Source organism: Amblyomma maculatum, chromosome 2, assembly GCF_055883805.1.
Source record: "Amblyomma maculatum isolate TAMU_Amacu chromosome 2, ASM5588380v1, whole genome shotgun sequence".
NCBI classification, from domain to species: domain Eukaryota; kingdom Metazoa; phylum Arthropoda; class Arachnida; order Ixodida; family Ixodidae; genus Amblyomma; species Amblyomma maculatum.
Genome location: NC_139345.1, coordinates 203054793 through 203074027, shown reverse-complemented (window position 1 = coordinate 203074027; position 19235 = coordinate 203054793). Strand labels below are relative to the sequence as shown.

At 44.6% G+C, this 19235-nt stretch overlaps 1 long non-coding RNA gene across 2 annotated transcripts; it reads left to right on the top strand.

The window, feature by feature from the left end:
- The first annotated feature begins 10571 nt into the window (after nucleotides 1-10571).
- LOC146201089 (uncharacterized) lies at nucleotides 10572-18187 on the top strand. 2 transcript variants are annotated; one of them, XR_014705289.1, is made up of 3 exons: nucleotides 10572-11026; nucleotides 12873-13022; nucleotides 17839-18187. It is a non-coding gene; the product is annotated as an uncharacterized LOC146201089 (long non-coding RNA). The 2 variants fall into 2 exon arrangements; XR_014705288.1 differs by lacking the exon at nucleotides 17839-18187 and adding an exon at nucleotides 13276-13730.
- Nucleotides 18188-19235: the final 1048 nt, after the last annotated feature.

The window sequence follows — 19235 nt, the reverse complement described above, 5'->3', positions numbered from 1 at the left end:
CTTTAACGTGCGCTGACATCGCACAGCACACGGACGCCACTTTGTTTCGCCTCCATCGAAACGCAGCCGCCGTGGTCGGGTTCGAACCCGGGAACTACGGCACAGTAGTCGGGAGTCTTATCACTGCGCCATTCCGGCGGGGCTCCTCGGTTAGAGCTGAATATCTATTCTGTAGCGAGATCCCGAACTCTTCTGCCCTCCTTCTCACCTTAATTGGACTTATTTTGTACTGATCTGCTTCACTTCCTCTTAAAATTTAGACTAATTCGAGACCTTACCATACAGTGGCACGGCCGCTCGATGGAAGCGCACTGGGCGCGGCCTGCTGCGTCGCGCAGCCGTCAATGGGCAAGCGCGTCCTTGGGGAGTTTACAGTTGCACCCGCTATTTCTGCTGAGGGCGCCACTGTTCGGGGACACGTCGCCGCCGGGGTCGCCGGCTCTAAGCGCGCGGTTTGCTTCCTTTCTGGACGAGTTCGCCTCCTGTCTGCGTGGTAAACGCAAACTTTTTTTGTGTGCGCGTGTGCAAGCACGTTAACGTTGAGACGGGATGTTTGTTTTTTTAAGGCGAAAGCCGTTCTAGGCTCATGGAGCGAAAATCTGTGCGCAGAAGCTGTGGCTGTAACCTGTGCGTCGCATCTGTGCACTGGTGTGTCAGTCGCAAAAGCGGACGTGCAAGGACCCGCTGCTTGCAAGCCCACGGACCTGCAAGGGAGCGGCGCTCGTCTCGTATGGCGGCCACATCGTGACTCTTGGGGCGTCGGACTGCAACAGTGCCCGGTGAACAATTTGGTGTTTGTTTATGTGTCTCTCTCGTGTTTCATCTGTGTTGTAAAGCCTCTATGTTATTGAATACCTCTGTAGTTGCATGCTTAGCGTTTGTTTTTCTGTGAACCTCTCGTCTGTGCAATTTTAGTGTTTGTGTATTCCTCTGTATCGTCTCTTGCTGTGCATAAATTGTGTTTTGTTTGTTACTTCTGACTCCGAACCTTACTCTGGCTTCAACCGACGACAGCTGGGCACCAAACGACCACCCCCTTCTGTCGCTACAAGGTAGTTGAATTCCGGCTGAGCTTGCCACGTAGGTCGAGGGTATCTCCTTTGCGACCGGTACAGCTACCCCCACTCACTCTAAGGGTGTTTGGGAGTGTGCGCATCGTTAAGGGCGCATCGTTAATAATCCCCTGTAATTATTAACGGGTGACAATAATTCTGGCGTCCGCGACAGTACGTTTGGTGCACTCAAGCTCACAGGACGGAGAACGAGTTGGAAGAGTTTACGAAGAGGTCGTAAACAGTGTAGCAGCAGAGCGGTAGCGAGAGGTAGTGCCACGCGGAAGCGTTTAGGCGAAGTTCGCTAAGCAGTGTTTAGGCTACACCCAGACGGTTGTCGCTTCAGATATGAATCTGAAAGAGTTGGTTGAGGCTGGCACCCAGCTGGGGTTGTCCGGTGCCGAACTGCGCAAATGGGTTAGCCAGAGAGAAAAAGAAGAAAGAGAGAGAGAAGAAAAGGAACGAGCGAGGGCTCGAAAAGAAGCCGAGGAAGAAAGAGAGAAGGCTCGAAAGGAGCGGGAAGAGGAATTTCAGCGAGAAAAGGAATTACTATGAAACTTCAGCTCCAAAACTCAGGGAGCAACAACGGTTTAGCTGAAGTGCATAGCTCCAGTGAAGGACATAGCAGCTTGCGGATAGACGCAAGTAAATTGATTCCGAAATGCGACGAGAGAAGAGACGATCGCGACGCGTTCCTCTTGCGTTTCAAAAGGATCGCCATAATGCAAATTGGACAGACAGTGAATGTGCTACCATCTTGAACACTTGCACTTGTGTTTGGAAGACTTCCTCCTGAGGATGCAGGCAGCTATAACAAAGTGAAAGCTGCTTTACTTAAAAGGTTTATATTTACGACGGATGGGTTTTGTGAGCAGTTCAGGACTGGAAAACCTATGGACGGTGAAACGGCACAGTATGTTGCGCGACTGAGTCATTATTTCGACCGCTGGACTGAACTCTCAAAAATTAAACTAGAGTATGGCGCACTTCGCGAACTCCTAATTAAGGAGCAATTCCTGGGCAGCTGTCACCCTGGTCTGTCGCTTTATTTAAAAGAAAGAAAAGCGAATAACCTGGAAGAAATGATGGAACTTGCGGACCAATTCCTAGAAGCCCAGGGAGGCGAAAATTTGAGCAGGATTGTAAATTATGGAACCGCTCAAAAGCCCGAATTCCGACAGACACAACCTATCGTAAAGTCACCCCCGAGGTGCTATATCTGCGGACAACTAGGACACATCGCACCTAACTGCCGCAAACTCGCAACCAACAATCCATCCTCGTGTTAGAAATGCGGACAGAAGGGCCACAAAGCAATGTCGTGTCCCGACGCTGACAAGGCAGCACCGCAGGCGGCATGCGCGAGGACTCCGTCAGAGTCGGAATATCGCCTGGAGGAAGAAGATGCCGATGGCTTTGTTGAGCTTAAGAACGGCAGGAAAGTCTGCGTGGTGCACGTCCTAGAGGACGAGGAAGCAGAGAAGGTGGTTAATCGGAAGGACAAGAAAATCCGGGTGGTGAACGCTGTAGTACACGCGCAACCTGGAGCCGCGGTGAATCGTATGCCGGTTTCGAGGGGAAAGATAGGAAGAAAGTCAGTTTCTGTGCTACGAGATGCAGGTAGCAGTGCCGTAATTGTTAAACTGAGTTTGATTCATGAGAATGATCTGACTGGCGAGAAATGCCCTGTGAGGCTAATTGACGGCTCAATTCAGTTGCTACCTGAGGCAAAATTGGAAGTGCGGACGCCATATTATTCTGGAAAGCTGGCAGCCCTGTGCATGGAACGCCCTATCTACGATTTGGTACTGGGCAATATCAAGGGCGCAACATTTCCCGAGGATTCTCATCGAAGTTCCGCGCGTGGGCACTGCAGTGAATCTAAAAAGAAAAAGGCAGGCCGAGGAAAGAAAGGCCATGAGAAGCCGGAGGAAAAGCCCCGAGAAAAAAATGAACAAAAGGAAGTACCTCAGGAGGAAACTGAAAAGAAAGAGACGACACCGGAATTAAAGTCAGGAATGCCTAGGTCGTCGTTGATGCAGGTATCCCAAGTGTTTTTCCTAATTATGGGGGCATTACTTGGAATATTTCACCTTCAGCGGAAGGAATACCGGTGCCTAGGAAAGAGCACTACTACAGTGATTCTTTTTATTGGTCTGTGCGCGTTGGCACAGGTTCCCGTGTATCCGTCGGCGCTACTGGTTGTTGGGGCAATTATCGGCACACATTGGTTGTGTGATTTGCAAGGGGACTATAAGTCATGCCTCAGGGAATTTTCAGTAGCCCGATCGGGGAACATAGAAGCGTCTCAAATGCGAGAGCCTAGAGCGAAGGCAGAATCCCTGGCGGACAGAAGCGTGTCACGCACTGATCGCGGGTTGGAATTACGCTCGGAAATTTAGGTTTGTGCGCTTCGCATTTGAAAAGCTGTGTGTTGTTGATTCCTATGTGTATCCGACAACAGTGTGTTGCCATGTTTGTGAATTTCATGGCATTGATGTAGGAATTTTGTAATGTGTTATTGCAGTTTGTGAAATTTACGCAATGTGTGTGATGTGTACATCTGCCCCATATAATTGTGAGCGCATGCATGTGCGCGCGATGTTCGTGGTTGTTGTGAATATTGTGGGACAATATTCTTTAAGGGAGGGGAAGTGTCACGAAATCGGCGCACATTTTCATCAAGCCGGTACGGCGCGAGGCCCGCGCGGCGTCGCGTGCAAAAGCGTGGAGAGAAAAGCCTCCTTCCCCGCGCGGGAGAGCGCGTAGCTTTGTACGCGTTGCCGTCGCCCTCTTTCCCATTGCCCGGGGAGGACGGTGGTTCATCGGCCTGGAATACGCCAGAAAATTCGAGAATTTCCTATGGGACCTGGCCAATGACGACACGCGGCTCGACGGGAGGAGGAGAGAGCGCTATAACCAGCGAAGCTAAGTGTGTGTGCGCGCTAGCTTTGGCGCGTGCTAACAGACAGACGCGGCGCGCCCTATTTAAAGAGACCGAGCCGCTTATGAGTAAGTCAGTCAGTCAGTCAGTCAGTGTGTGCGACGTGTTCGCCTGTGCTTCTGCTGGACTCCCGGGGATCACCCGCTGCTTGCAAGCCCACGGACCTGCAAGGGAGCGGCGCTCGTCTCGTATGGCGGCCACATCGTGACTCTTGAGGCGTCGGACTGCAACAGTGCCCGGTGAACAATTTGGTGTTTGTTTATGTGTCTCTCTCGTGTTTCATCTGTGTTGTAAAGCCTCTATGTTATTGAATACCTCTGTAGTTGCATGCTTAGCGTTTGTTTTTCTGTGAACCTCTCGTCTGTGCAATTTTAGTGTTTGTGTATTCCTCTGTATCGTCTCTTGCTGTGCATAAATTGTGTTTTGTTTGTTACTTCTGACTCCGAACCTTACTCTGGCTTCAACCGACGACAGCTGGGCACCAAACGACCACCCCCTTCTGTCGCTACAAGGTAGTTGAATTCCGGCTGAGCTTGCCACGTAGGTCGAGGGTATCTCCTTTGCGACCGGTACAGCTACCCCCACTCACTCTAAGGGTGTTTGGGAGTGTGCGCACCGTTAAGGGCGCATCGTTAATAATCCCCTCTAATTATTAACGGGTGACAAACCCTTAGATCCCAAGTCAGGCCCACTATACTCCAATAGGGCACGTTCGTACGGCTTCAGTAAAGAGGGGCTTTAAATAGCTATGTAGGGTGCTATTTCATATAATGCGGTGATTTACGGCTGCATTCTAATGATATGCGACAGAGGCAGCAATTACGGGATACGGTGAATAAGCAGGTAGCAAAGAACAGGTACTTTAGCGAGGCTGTGCAAGGAGATTTAAGAACCCCAAGTTAATTTATGGTTAATTTATGCGATATTTGGTAATGGTTTTGAGGCGACATGTCAGTCATGCAAAAGCCTGTTGCAGGAAAGATGAGTCAACTGGACCAGTTGCAGGTTGATGAAAACCAAGGACAATGGAGGCTTGATGTAGCCCGCAAAGGAAGTAATCAAGCTTTGTCAGCTTACGAGCACTTTCATTACCAGGATGATGAAGTCTGAAGAGGTCCAGCAAAGTAGCAAGCTGTGTAAACTTTTGATTTCATCATTGTTTTCTCACTGTACACTGTACCTGCAGCTAATTTATGAAAACAGTGATCGCGCCCATGCTGAGGCGCTATGCAAGATATTGTTAAGTGTCGGCACCCAGTGCCCACTGATAGCGAGCTGGGTTGGAAATGTCAACTCAACAGTGGAGCGACATTTATGGCTATGGCATAAACTTCTCTCATGAAAGGTTTCCATCTGGGATTGGTAATTTTCTTCATTTTTTTGTGTGGCCATTTAATAAGCGTACTCGGCTGCTCGCTAAATCTTGGCTGTAGTTGCGCTCTGAAGCGTGAACGTTGTTGTGATCGCAGCTAAGAGTTTCGCAACAGGAACACTCGATGCGCGTTCTTTCATTCAAAATTACAAACCAGCAAAAATTTTAAGTGTTTGCGAGCAGCCAATAAAAATACTAATAAAAACTTTCGGTGCATATACGTAGCACATTGAGGCAGACCGGCTCTATAAAGCGCGCTTAGTTCGGTCATGCAAAATGCGGGAAGCCATGACGGATAGCCTTCTGGCGTAAAAAGTGTAAGGTCTCCAACTGAGTCGAAGATCCCAGGTTATCATGTAGATTTAACCTAATAAACATCTTCATATTTCCAACGTAACATTTGTCAGAATGAGATAGAAAGGTTGGATACATGTCGCATTTTCACAGAGATTGCTCACAGTAGGACAATATATTTTATTGGATAGCGCTGTCAGCTTAGAACAGGTTGCATCAATTAGTCTATAAAAGCTGTATGGAGGAAAGAGTAAATGGTATGAAAATGACACACGGAATTCGCGACATAATTAAGTGGTTACGCGACAGTTTTGTGTGACAAACAACTTGATCCGAATGCAACATCACGGTAATGCAAGCTCTCCAATCAAGTGGCCTTGAACCACCGTCACTATAAGTTTTTCGGGGTACACTCCAGTATACATCTTTGCCGAGCAAGCGCTAGCTGACATGGTCATACTAGACATAACAGTACATACTAATTCGTGTTGCCAAATTGTGTGAAGCGGAGATCTTATGTCCTTAAAATAAAAGGCTTCTACCACGCCGACGCCTCACTGAAGGCGCAGTCAGGCGCAGCTCTCAGCGCGCGGCTGTCCCCGAACGGTGGCGCCGCGGCGGTGGCGACGGGAAGTAGGCGCCTCCCGCCGGTTTCGGGCGACGTAGCAGGCCGCACCTAGTGCGCTGCCATCGAGCGGCCGTGGCAGTGGTCACTGCATCGCACTTTGCCGATTACCTCAACATCTTGGATAATGTCGGGGTTACCATAGTATGCAGTCAATTTCGTTTTTAGTCTCCCCGCAAGGACTTTCCATGTCCACTTCCGGTTCTTCCGTTTGCTAAAGAAGGTATTCATTTCTAATAACTTATTGCGCTCTGCAAACGCAATTAGTAAATTCCACCTTACATTCCTAGAACCAATGCCATAAGTCACCCACGGCCTGGTATCCTGCCTGCTTTTTCCTTACCTTGGCATTGAAGTCGCCCATTAGTACAGTATACTGCGTCTTTCCTTTCCGCATTGCCAATTCTACTTTTTCATAGAAGTTTTCAACTGCCTGGTCATCATGACTACATGTAGGTGCGTAGGCCTGCGTAACCTTCAGTTTATACCGCTTATTAATTAGTTGCGATGCCTGCCCTTCTTTCATTAATGCTATAGAATTCATCTATATTAGCAGCTTTCTACTTATTGACAAGAAATCCTACTCCTAGTTCTCGCCTCTCCGGTAGACCTTGCTAACACAGTACATGCCCATCCTTCAGTACAGTATATGCCTCAATCTTCCTCCTAACCTCACTAACCCCTATGAGAAGTCCCATTTCATACTCCCTATTTCCTCTAATAGCACTGCTGAACTAGTCTCACTAGCTAGGATTCTAGCGCTAAACATTGCCAGGGTCAGTTTCAATTGTGACCTGTTCAGCAGAGCCGAAGATTCATAGCACCCCCCGCCCCCTCCGCTGCGGCATAGGTCTAACCACCGCCGCGCTCAGTTATTCCGCAGCCGCTGGTGACTGAGGGCCGGGGCTCTATAGGAATAATCATAGGATGTTGCGGCCAATTACTGCACCAGAGAAGCCAACGCCTGTTCTGGTGAGTGATATTCCTTTGGAGATCAAGAATAAATGGGTATTGGCAGGGCATGTAGTGTGAAGAGAACCAATGGTCGCTTAGGGTAATCAAAATTGGGTTCCAACTAAAAGGAAAGCGTAGATAGGGGCCGCAGAAAGTTACCCAGGCAGCACAAAGCATTGGGCCAATGTTGTAAGTACGACGGCAAGCAGTGGCCCTACATTGGGCCAGCCTAACCAGCATGCTCCCAACATAGGACATGCCAGTCAACACAATGTCCAACAATGGCCCATTCTAGCCAGTGCTCTCCCAGTGTTGGCGCTGCCAGTAGCCAACACTGGCTAGCTTGGGCCAGGATGTACAGTGAGTTCCCGATATTGGCACTGCCGTACATACAGAATGTCTATGTTGGACCGAGATTGCCGTTGTTCCTCCAATAATGGTCGCACGGGTTTTAAAACTGGCTATAATGGGCCAAGCTGTCCTGCCTTCCTCCGTCATTGGGTTTTCCGTTTTTTAAAACTGGCTACAATGGACCAAGTTGTCCTGTGTTCTTCCGGCATTGGATGTTCCGGTTTTTAAACATGGCTACAATGGACAATGTTATCCTCTGTTCTTCCAGTATTGGATGTTCAGTTTTTTAAAGATGGCTGCAATGGACCAAGTTGTCCTGTGTTCCGCCGTCGTTGGCCGTTCCTTTTTTAAAACTGGCTACAATGGACCATGTTGTCCAGTGTTCTTCCGGCGTTGCCCGTTCAGTTTTTAAAACTGGCTACAATGGGCCAAGGTGTCCTGTGTTCTTCCGACGTTGACCGTTCCGTTGTTTTAAACTGGCTGTAATGGACCATTGCAATTTGTCTTGTGTTTTTCCAGTATTAGCTATCCCTGTATGAAAACTGCCCACGATGGACCACTTTTTCCCCTGATCTCGCAAATGTCATTGCCATCCTAAAAACGCAGCTTTAATGGGCTGCCGAAGTGAATATTTTCCGTTGACCATTCAATCAAAACAAATTCTCCATTTTTATGGTTGAATACACGTGCGCTGGACGCCAAACCGCGGCATTTAATTCCGACAACATTTCAGCCGATCGTTCGGACCTCACCAAGTACCACGTACGGGACGACAATTACTATAACGCATTCAAGCACGTACCGCTGCAACTGTCTGGATTCGTCATATGCGGCGCACCTTTGGGGGTCAGCTATATGTGTTTATGGTTTTAGCCTATTGGCATGCATGCAGATTTCGTCGCAGGCGCATACGTTTGTCGCACAATTATATCTAATGACAGCACGACCGTGCGACCACATATGTATACCCCAGACCGGCTAGCACTCACGACCCAATATGCCTGTATTGGACGCCGATTACATCCCTGCATCTATACGTAACCTATAGTACAAATCCAGTTGTCAGTGAGAAGGCGCATAAAAACGAAATCGTGTCGCCATAGCATGTTCATGTGACATTAAATTAGTGATTAGAAGGTAGCTTTTTCATTGCCGAGAAGGAAAACGTTGCCTCAAGTTGAAGGAACAAATGACCATTTTCTCAGCGATGTTTTTGTTCTAGTGCTTTTGTATTATCCATAAGGAACTACGCGCAGCATCGTCTGTTTACCTGGAGAAAGGACCGAATACGATGTGTGTACTTTCTAGACGCTATCACTGGAAAATGAAAAGCCGGAAGACTCGCGAGGTTACCATTTTAGTTTTGGGCATTCACACGGTGGTAAAAAAAAAATGACAGTTTTTCGTGCAGACTGCGAACATGAAGGCCCCGGTACATTTATATGGCGCACAACATATATATCGCCAATAAAAAAAAAATAGTTTTTTCCGCCTATTAGTTTAGAGTTTGACCATTCCAACCGCGCTAGGCGGTGGCAAAGGAATAAAAAAAACTGTACAGGAATGAAAATAATGTGCGCTGTCGAGTCATTCGAAAAAACGAATGCAGCCTACAAACACTGTTTTAATGAGGCAGTTTTCTATGCCCTTTCCAATTCTTTCATTCTACTAAAATGATTTGGAATACGTTGCTTGCTCATTGAACGTTATCGTCTTTTTGTGCAATCCGCGTTAAGGTGAAGGTGATTGCGAAAAACGTCTGTATATTGCCTGATGCCACAGCGCTTCAGGACCTCGACGCGCACAAAATTGATTCTGAATCATTCACTGCTGTGTCTGTCACCGTCGATTTGCGAAGTCGAGACAAAACATGAGCGAAGAAATATTGTTACAGCTGGAGAATGATGAGGACGAAGTGGCGCGCTCGTTTGTGGAAGATTAAGAAAAAGAAGTGCGTCGAATGGGCGGCCCTCGTAGCCTGGCTCCTTGGCTGTTCCTCAATGTATATATCTTTAATCCTCTTTTGTAAATATATTTCTCCCTGTTACAAAATTATATGCCAAAATTTAAAAACCTTGAACAATTCACAAATTCCGTAGAATGTTCAGAACAGCGCGGTGCGCTATAATTGGACAAAGGCTTTATCGATGTTACTTGCGCAACAAAATTATGCAAGGTGTTTTAATGGTTTTGAAAGCTGAGGTAGTGTAGAATAGGTGGAAAAAGTTTAAACAATGTGAAAACTGTGTTTGTTTTCCTAAAAATTTTCAATGTTCGCTGTTTTCTGTAAATTAGCGCGATCGTATCTCTGTATCCAAATGTCATAAAAATATGAGCTTTAGCTGTTTGCGGATAATTATGCTGAGAACATATTGTGGAATTATTGCTGCTCTACCATGAACCTTTTCTGAAATAAAGGCCTGCAAATTAGGAAAATTTTCGTTTCCTGGGCCGATTTTAGAATTTTTATAAAAACATCTACTCATACCCGAAAAGCGAACATTAACTGAATACAAATAAAAACATGTATATATTTAGTCGGATAATTTTCAGCTAGCTAACTTGAGCATAATTTGTATAATCTATAACCAAAGTTGGCCAGAATAGAAGAGAAGCTCGGAACTCCACCTCTTTGACATTATTAATCAGTCATCACGCAACAGTATATAATATTTTGAAGTAAATATAAAAGGTCGAACGACCATCCTTTGTTCGATCATAGGTGGCGAAAGGGAGGGGACGCGCGCATTTGTCGATGCACCAGCTGTATGGATTTACGCAAGAATGTGGATGGTAGATGGGGAGGCTTTCTATTTTTTTAGAAAATGTTTGTCCGTGGTTGGCTTGAAGAAACAATGCGTTTGCGAACACACAAAACAAAACTATTTATTAGAACTCGACTCGAGCGGTGCGCGCTGGCGGCCGCTCATCGGCACGGTCCGAAGTCACGGCTGGCCGGTGCAAGCAGAAAAGGGCTGGGTAAAGGACGAATGGAATGTTGAGAGGGTCGTTGGTCCTTCGTTCCCACGCGCAGCCCTTGCGAACACAACACCGCGGCGGGAATCACGCGCTGGTTGAGCGGGTCGTTGTTCCCCCTCGCCTACGCGTCTACGTGCAAGACACAACAGACAGCATCCCCAGCTGCGCTGCTGTGCGGCCTCCTCCCGAAGCGTTCATTTCAGAGCTTGTTGGGGACGCTACAAGACTTGTGACAGCTTCTTAAACCTTTCTTTAATTTCTTCCCTCATTAATTTTCCTTTTCATTGTGCTGTGCATAATTTTCTCTTGCGCCTATACATGTCCATGTGCTCCGGTTGGTGCTTGCTACATATCAGTGAATAGCTGAGCTGTGAAATGTCGCCGGAGTACGGATTACAGCAACGGCGGGATACCATCGGCATTATCAGACTCAGTGAACGCCGTCATCTTAGACCGTGAGTATATATCTTTGCAGCATGCCATTGCTTCATAATTGGTTCTATATAATCTCCTACCAGTCCCAAATGTTCTCTTTCCTTATTCTCCTCGAAACAACTGCGCGAAGCATGACTTCAAGAACTAAGCGAATTTTCGTCCGGGTTACATGCAAGCAATAAGTGCGTAGACTTATTTGCTGGCTGCGATATGAATAGCATTTGCGCCGAAAATAGAGGAGTCGTGCGTAACAGGTGTGTATGCCACTAACACGTGAAAGAACACTGCAGGCAGCCATTTGCGCAGTTTTTTGACTGTGCAGCGCACCGCAATCAATTAGTAACCAGATACTATGCGCCCGGCTTTGTACATATATTTTGGACAGCCTCTCTTCTGCGCGCAGGAAGCCATGTTCACACAGTTTTTGGATTTTAAGGGCAGTTTTTTGTTTTCAGATGTACAGACGAAGTTTTGAAAACTGTTCGTGCCGTCTGTGCAAGCAAATTTTACAGTGGGGCAGACATGTGCGTGATGCCGCTTGATGACTAGGCTATAATTAAGTCATAATGAACCTCCACTTTTATAATGGTTAATATCATATTGAGGAATTGAAAGCCGTGAACAGCGCAAGTGAGCCCCTTTTCAAAATTTTCTTAATCGACGCCCCCCTTCTGAGCACGTGCCTTCAGGTGAGGGCGTTATCAGAAAGCGGCGACAATAGGAGAGCGATTTCGCAGACGCGCTTCGAGGGCGGGGGAAAATAACAATACAAGCAAAAAGGCACATCAGCCGTGTGTGCACTGCGTCCCTGTCACTGCAAAGTAAACAACGTGCACGCGGGACACGATGTACAAAACATTGACGGCCGGTATGAGGCAACCATATCGTCCGAAATATTGCTCGCGAAGCGCTCGATGACGGCGCGCACTTTCAGGCGAAATGGGACAGGACGTCAGGTCCGCCTGTTCGGCAATTACAGCTCTTTGTACCTCACGTGCCGTACCGTATGCATGAAGTGCACGCCATAGCCATCGTGCAAGAATGTTGAAACCGAAGCAGCGATCCACGTATTCTAATTCTATAGGAAATCATTTGGGAGCAGAAAAGAGCAACTTAATATGATGTGCATGGTTCTTTAATGAACGATATGTATAAATGGACGGTTGAATAGTTACAGTAATGGAGTGTTCCGCTAGAATTGTTTACGGCCGTGGCCGCAATAAACATTACTCATATTGCTCTTAGCTTTAAGCTCTGGCATTGATAAGCCTATCTAAAGAACCGACTGGCAGTGACAGGTTGTTTACAGCTGTTGATCAAAAGGTAGGCCATCATGCTATTATTGCAGGCATATTTGCTTCTTTTTGTACCTCTGTTTACTAAAACTTAATTTTGTTCCCCATTCCTAGGGACGCTGCACCTCTTACAACACTCACTGTTCAGTCGCTTTTATTCAAGTATACAAAAAGGAGGAAATGCGCATGTCTTTCCGTTAACAGCTGCAAATAACACGCCACTGCTCCTCAGTACTTTGGATGAAGTTTTCAATGGGGTTACCTGAGATGCCTAGCAATTGCTGTAATATTTATACCAATCACTGCAGTGAAACAGAAAGGTAACACTGCATCACTTTAACTGCTGCATGCACCTATAAACGTGCCTTAATTTATTGCCTATTCTTATAGACGCAGGACCTCTTACTATAGGCTTTGTTCAGTAAGCAACCGTCTTTCATTGCTTCAATTTCTATCTCTCCACCACTTTCTTGTTGCTCTGGGTGTGATCATTTGATTTCATTGTTCAAATCATATTGTTTTATCATGTGTGAATGATTTAGCCTGCACATACATGCTTTCATTTTTTTAGATGCGCATCGGGAGCGTTTTCTACGTAGAAGTGGATCGATTGAGTTGTATCACTGGTGCGAAAACCGACAACCCCCAGAAGATATGTGTCCTGTGGTTGGAAGGGCAATAAAGAAGAAGAAAATCAGCGGAAAAGCCTGCCTAAAAAAAGGTAGCACTGCATCACTGTAACTGTTGCATGCACCTTTAAATATGCCTTATTTTTATTACCTATTCTTATAGACGGTGGACCTCTTGCTATTGGCTTTTTGCAGAAAGCAACCGCCTTTCATTGCTTCAATTCCTATCTCTCCACCACTTTTTTGTTACTTCGAGTGTGATCCTTTGATTTTGTTGTTCAAATCATATTATTAAATCGCCGGGGAATGATTTCGCCTACACATACATGCTTTCATTTTTTTTAGGTGCGCATCGAGAGTGTTTTCTACGTATAAATGGATCGATTAAGTTGTATCACTGGTGCGAAAACCAACAGTTCGGTACCCCCAGAAGATTTGTGTCCTGTGGGTGGCAGGGGTATAAAGAAGAGGATAATCAGTGGAAAAGCCTGCCTAAAAACTTACAAAGATGGCGCAAAAGCGAAATGCTGATCAGGGTTAGAGTCTGATTACTTCTGTTATCCCATTTCACTTGCTAGGTGATGTGACATATATGAAGCACCTTAGTATAATTTGTGGTATACTCACTGAAAATTGTGTAGACTAACTTTTTTCTCGTTCAATTATTTTGAGTGACGCACGAATTGGAATAAAACGAAGTCATCCACACGTCTAATGCCCATAGACATTAGATGCGTGGATGAGCTCATTAATTGTGTTCCTATGTGAGCATGCAATAGTTTGTCGAATATATTAATATGTTAAAAGTTGATTTTTTTACTGTTAACCGGAGTAATACATATGCTCCATATCATAGCATTATTCGCCTGTAGTTTGTATCTGCTCTTTCCTAAATTGTATTCTACAAAGTATACGTGTGTCATCTCGTTCGTCTGTTTAACTAGCGAACAATTTGCAATCGAATCCCTTTTGTGATGTTTCAGCTACAAATAATGTATGACAGTTGTGACAATATAGGTAGCTTTAGGTATAACATATAGCGCGAAAATCTTTAATATATGCGATGATATTTTTATTCACCGCATTGGCTAAACCAGCCTGTTGAAGAGACGAAATGAAAACAAATATGGATGTCTTCGGACAGGAACAGTAATCGTGGTGCCATGGCCATTTTTTTAATTAAATTTTCATATGTCGTGGGCTAATGTCTCGACACAAAGGAATGACCCTTAGGTTTGCCGGATGCGGCGTAGTATTCTCGAAAAAAAAACGCCTATCACTAAAAGTTGCACGTTTGGAGGCCGGCTGGTTGCGTAAAATTTTGTCATCCACTGTTTTTTACTCACCGCATTTGGGTAACGTTTACTTGTATAAGAAGTATTAAAAGTGTGTTTCATTGATGCAGTTGATTTAGTAAAAAATCGCAAACTTTGCTTCAAGAACAACGCGCTACAAAAATGTTAATGTTCAACCTTACATACTGGCGTGACGCATTGCGTTGTTTGCACTAAAATATTCTGTGTTTATTACGCAGGTCATATTGTTAATTTAAGGCAGAATTTGTAGCTCTAAGCTGCTATGTGTGTTCTCTGTAACGCCACCAAAAGTATTATGCTGGAAAGCGATTTGCTTAAGATTGTAATTATAAAAATTACACATTGAAAAATCATCTTCAAAAATATAGTATTGTTAGTGGTGGTCAAAGCTGACAAATGGAATAATATATTAATAACCTAGATTGAATACTATTGCACCTAGCAATAAAAAAGAATGCAGGACAGAGAAAAAGTTCAGCCTTCATTTGCGTTCTGCCATGAAATTGACAGAAATAGTGAATTAATACCATTTTAAGCTATATTAAGTATTTGTCCTAGAAGCAGAAAAACGGTGTTAAGCGCTGACAATGTTTTAAATTTTACTTAAGGTAAAATGTAACTAAATTAAGCAAATACTAAATTGAAGTTATGATGCCTATTCCATAAGGGGGAGCCATATAAGCACATCTATAGAACAAAAACAAGCATTTTTATATTTCTAATATTACATTTCGCAGAATTCAATATATTTACTGACTCAAATTAACAAAGTACTTTGCATTGTTTCCACAGATTTTGATAAAAATTGATGTTGCGGCCGTTTCTTCAATTCTAATCAGTTTTCCTTATTTTACCATTTTCTTACTTTTGTCCAATTTCAAAATAATATCCAGATACACACACAAATCTAGAGCTTCAAATTTTTTCAGAAATAAAGAATGGAACCTAGATAATGTATAAAAATAGTTTCTGTGCCAAGATATTATTGGATCTTGCAAGAATGCAGGCTGAGTTTGGCCATTATCAGCACAAGCACTCGGTTTAATATTTAATGTTATATTTTTAAACAGTATAACGCAACACTTTTTAGTCCGTGATATTTTTGAGGTACTGAAGATTTTTGAGAGGGATTTGAATGAAAATCGAAGATGATCATTTTTAATTGCAGCAAATTTGCCCTTTACTGCTGTTTTCGAATTCTGAGCAATTTTGATGCGTTGTGGAGAACACACCTAGTGGTCTGGAGCTCCAGATACTGCCTGGAATTAAGAACATGCGTCAGGAAGTGAAAACATATTTAGTGCAACCAACCTAATGCATCATATGCCAGTACATAAGGTTAAAAATGAATATTATTTTTGCAGCATATCGCTCCTGAAGCAAAGTTTGTGATTTTTTAATAACACAACTGCAAAAACAAAATAGGTTTCTAATAGTGTTTGTAAATATAAAACCTGCATATATTTAGTGAGTAAAAAAGAGCAGATGACAAAATCATGGCATCCAAACTTGCAACATTTTGAAATGGCAAAAACAGCGTTTTCTACCTCTAGAGATATACCATACAATTGTTGTTTTTTTTTTCGAGGAAACTACGCGTATCTTGAAAAACTAAGGTTAATTCTTTTGTGCCTAGATACTTGCCCACCACATATAAGAATTTCATTGGAAACGAAAGATGGCCATGGGACCTCGATTATGTTTCTTATCTAAGGCACCCATAATACGCTGTTAGAAAGCCAATATCAAGGGCTTTTTTTAATATTCCATATTTCGAACGGTTGTGCCATCTAAGAAAATTAGAAAGCTAGGCACACCTTAGGTGTAGCCAGCCCTCACTTTCTGTTACAGCTGCATTTGCTAAGCTGAATTAATGCGTTGATTACTTTATTTTAGCCACGAATATAGCGCTATTACGTGTCAATTTTAAAGAAAGGCCGCAGTGACGCGATTCCTGTAGAATTTGTAAGTGAAATCTGTAAACCTTACAAATCTACCCATATATATGATCTCTTGCAGGTTTTATTCAAGCTACATTACACCTGCTGCGCCCCATAGCTTGAGCCAAGGGTTATAAAAAAACCATTAGAAACAGACGATGGAAACCGGTGGTGCATTGCTGGCAGCCACTTAGGACAGCGCAGAAAATTTTTATTTTGTACGTGGGGAAGTGAGGTTATTCGCTTCAAGTACTAAATATTCACTTTAGACAATAAATAGGACTTACAGAGTCGGTGAGCACGTTCGGAAACCCCTGTTTCAATATTTGCGGTTAGAAACCTCATGTGTACCTTTTTTTCCAGCTGTAGATAATTCCGGGTTATGTAGATACCGAAACCGTTACCAGCCCATTCGCGCACCTCAACTGTGCTGCTCACAACATGATTTTGAGCGGACAAAACAACCTGCCGCTAAGATTGCTAGCCCCATGCATGAGTAAGGGTGATATGCTGGCGATGGTTGCTTCGCGTCGGCCCTTTGGCGCACATGAAGGCTCGAGTTACAATGAGCGCGCCGAACTTTGCAATGCGGATAATGACTACAAAGCGGTAAGGATATAAATGAGTTTAACAGTATTTTTCAGCTGTAAAATACAAATACAGTCTTGTTGGACGATGTGCTGGCGCGGACCAAGAAACCATAGGCAACTTGTAGGTCTAACGCTACACAGGGCTGTCGAGCCTAGCCATGTCCTCAATTGTATTGTCCGGGAATCAGATTTCTGTATTTTCGTGGTTTCCTATTGTATCTGGCGTTCAAAATGCAGACGTGAGGGTTCTTTATCACAAATAATCAAACGTGGATTGTGCCGGTACTCTTCAAAGTAGCAACACCATTTATCGTGTAAGTCATTAATCAGTAATTTAGGTAAATAATGTCAATAAGGATTCCAAACAAAACCTTTTCTGTGGCGCTCAAGGTAGCTTCCAGCAATATATATCTGGTTTCCTTTGCCTGTCTCCGAAATGTTTTTTTTTTATCCCTTGGATCAAATTTGCTTGGACAAGCAGTATATGTGTAAAAATGATGCACCTGTGAGCTACCCGTTTAAGTGAGCTCCCGTTTAAGTGAACTACCCACAAAACCAGTCAAAAGCGTATATCAGCTAACCAGCGGCCAGTGCAGCAGTCGTGGGCTTAGATCGCTTGTGTATATTATATCTAGCCATTTAAAAAAAATGAAAATGGTCGCCGAACCTTCTCTTGGTAACGATTATTAGTATAAACTGTTTGCACATCGCAGAAAGCGTAGGAGCGGCAAAAAACTAGCGCGCCAGTCACATGCGGAGACAGCCGATAATCAAGCACTAATTCCTAGTGTGGGATGAAACACTGGCTGTCTCAGCCGTATTGCTGTGGAGGCGATCAAAAGGCAACAGGGCACATGCTATGCAATGTATATGCGTCTTTCATCCTAATAAACCCAAGGCAGCTGAAACTAGTCTGGAACTCATCAGTATAGTGTTTCTCATTGACCATAAATTTCGGTACATGAATCCTGGAATTTTCTACATCTTCCTAAAATAATGCGCGCGATTTTATATGCCTCGTAATAGTGTTGTAAATTTTGTTTCCTCATTGTTATTGTGCAGGTGCCATTTGCGAAAAAGTTGGGGTAGACGATTTGGAGGCACACGCATTTATTCGCAGGTGGCTGCCTGGTTCCTGTGACAGGGGGGGTGGAAGAAAAAGGCGTTATGCTGAAACCTCCCCTGGCGAACCAGGCATGCCACCTGTGAATGCAATTGCAGGGTCAGCCCCCTCACTACGCCTATGAGTGTGCCCTCCAGCTCCCTGGCCCCTTCCACTTCCCGAGAGCCCGCCCTGCCCTGACCAACCCTGCCACTGCCCCGCTAACTGCTGCTGTGTGTGCCCTCAGCGCTGGCTAGTAACAACTGCCGTCTATAGTAACAATTGCAATAAATATTATCTTTTTGTGAACCATGCCCTTGTTTTGTGAATATCTACTGGTTGCTCATGAGCAACAATTTGAATTTATATGGCCACTCCTATTTGAAAGGCCATTATTGTCCCAGCAAGTTCAATGTGCTGTCACGAATATGGCTAGAATGAAAAAGGCTGCATTTTATGGCCTGCACAGGCAGTGCCACAAAATGTGTAATCTTGACATCATCAATGGCACATGAATGGAGTAGCCGGTGTACCCATAAACCATTGGATTAATATTGGTATCGACAATATGCGGCATGAATGGAGTAGCCACTGCACCTGCAATGGCTAACCATTGGTATGATATTGGCATTGACAATGGGCCATCAATGGAATAGCTGGTATTAAACAAATATTGGTAATACAATGATGGTATAATGCTGGACAGTATTGGCAAGAATCATGGTGCATGAATGGAAAGTCTAATATTGTGCCTACATTGGTGGCTCCAGCTTGGTTGAACACTGGACCAATCTTGGAACGAAAGATGGGCCAAGAATGGAGAATGTAGTAAAATGCCCAAATGCCAATATCAGTCCAATATTGATGCCATTCTTTTCCAGTGATGAACCATTGTTGGACCAATGCTGGTGTGCTGCTTGGGTTAGGTGGGCGGTTGAGGCTAAGTTCGCACGGGTCAAGTGATGCAGCTAGCGTAGGACCAGGTTATTTGTAGACATATGGGAGAGGCCTTCGCCCTTCTAGTGGGTATAGTCCGGCTGATGATGATGATTATGATGATCAGACTGTCAGTGCAGCCGCTAGAGCGAATCGTCACGATCGACTGGGGCGGACAAGCGATCAACAAGCAAGCGGACAGTGAACTTGTTCTGAAGCTAATCGTTTCATTCGTGCATTGATGCCCACGTAAGAAATAAAACACGAGAGCATCGTCGTTGGCTGGACGCTCATACTTGTCAACCGCAGGGCGCAGGTTGCGTTAGCAGTGGATATCTTCCTAATCACGCTTAATTCTATAGCTTTATCTTAGTTGTTCCGAGTACTCCTGCCGAACTGCCATTCCTCATACGCAAAGCTG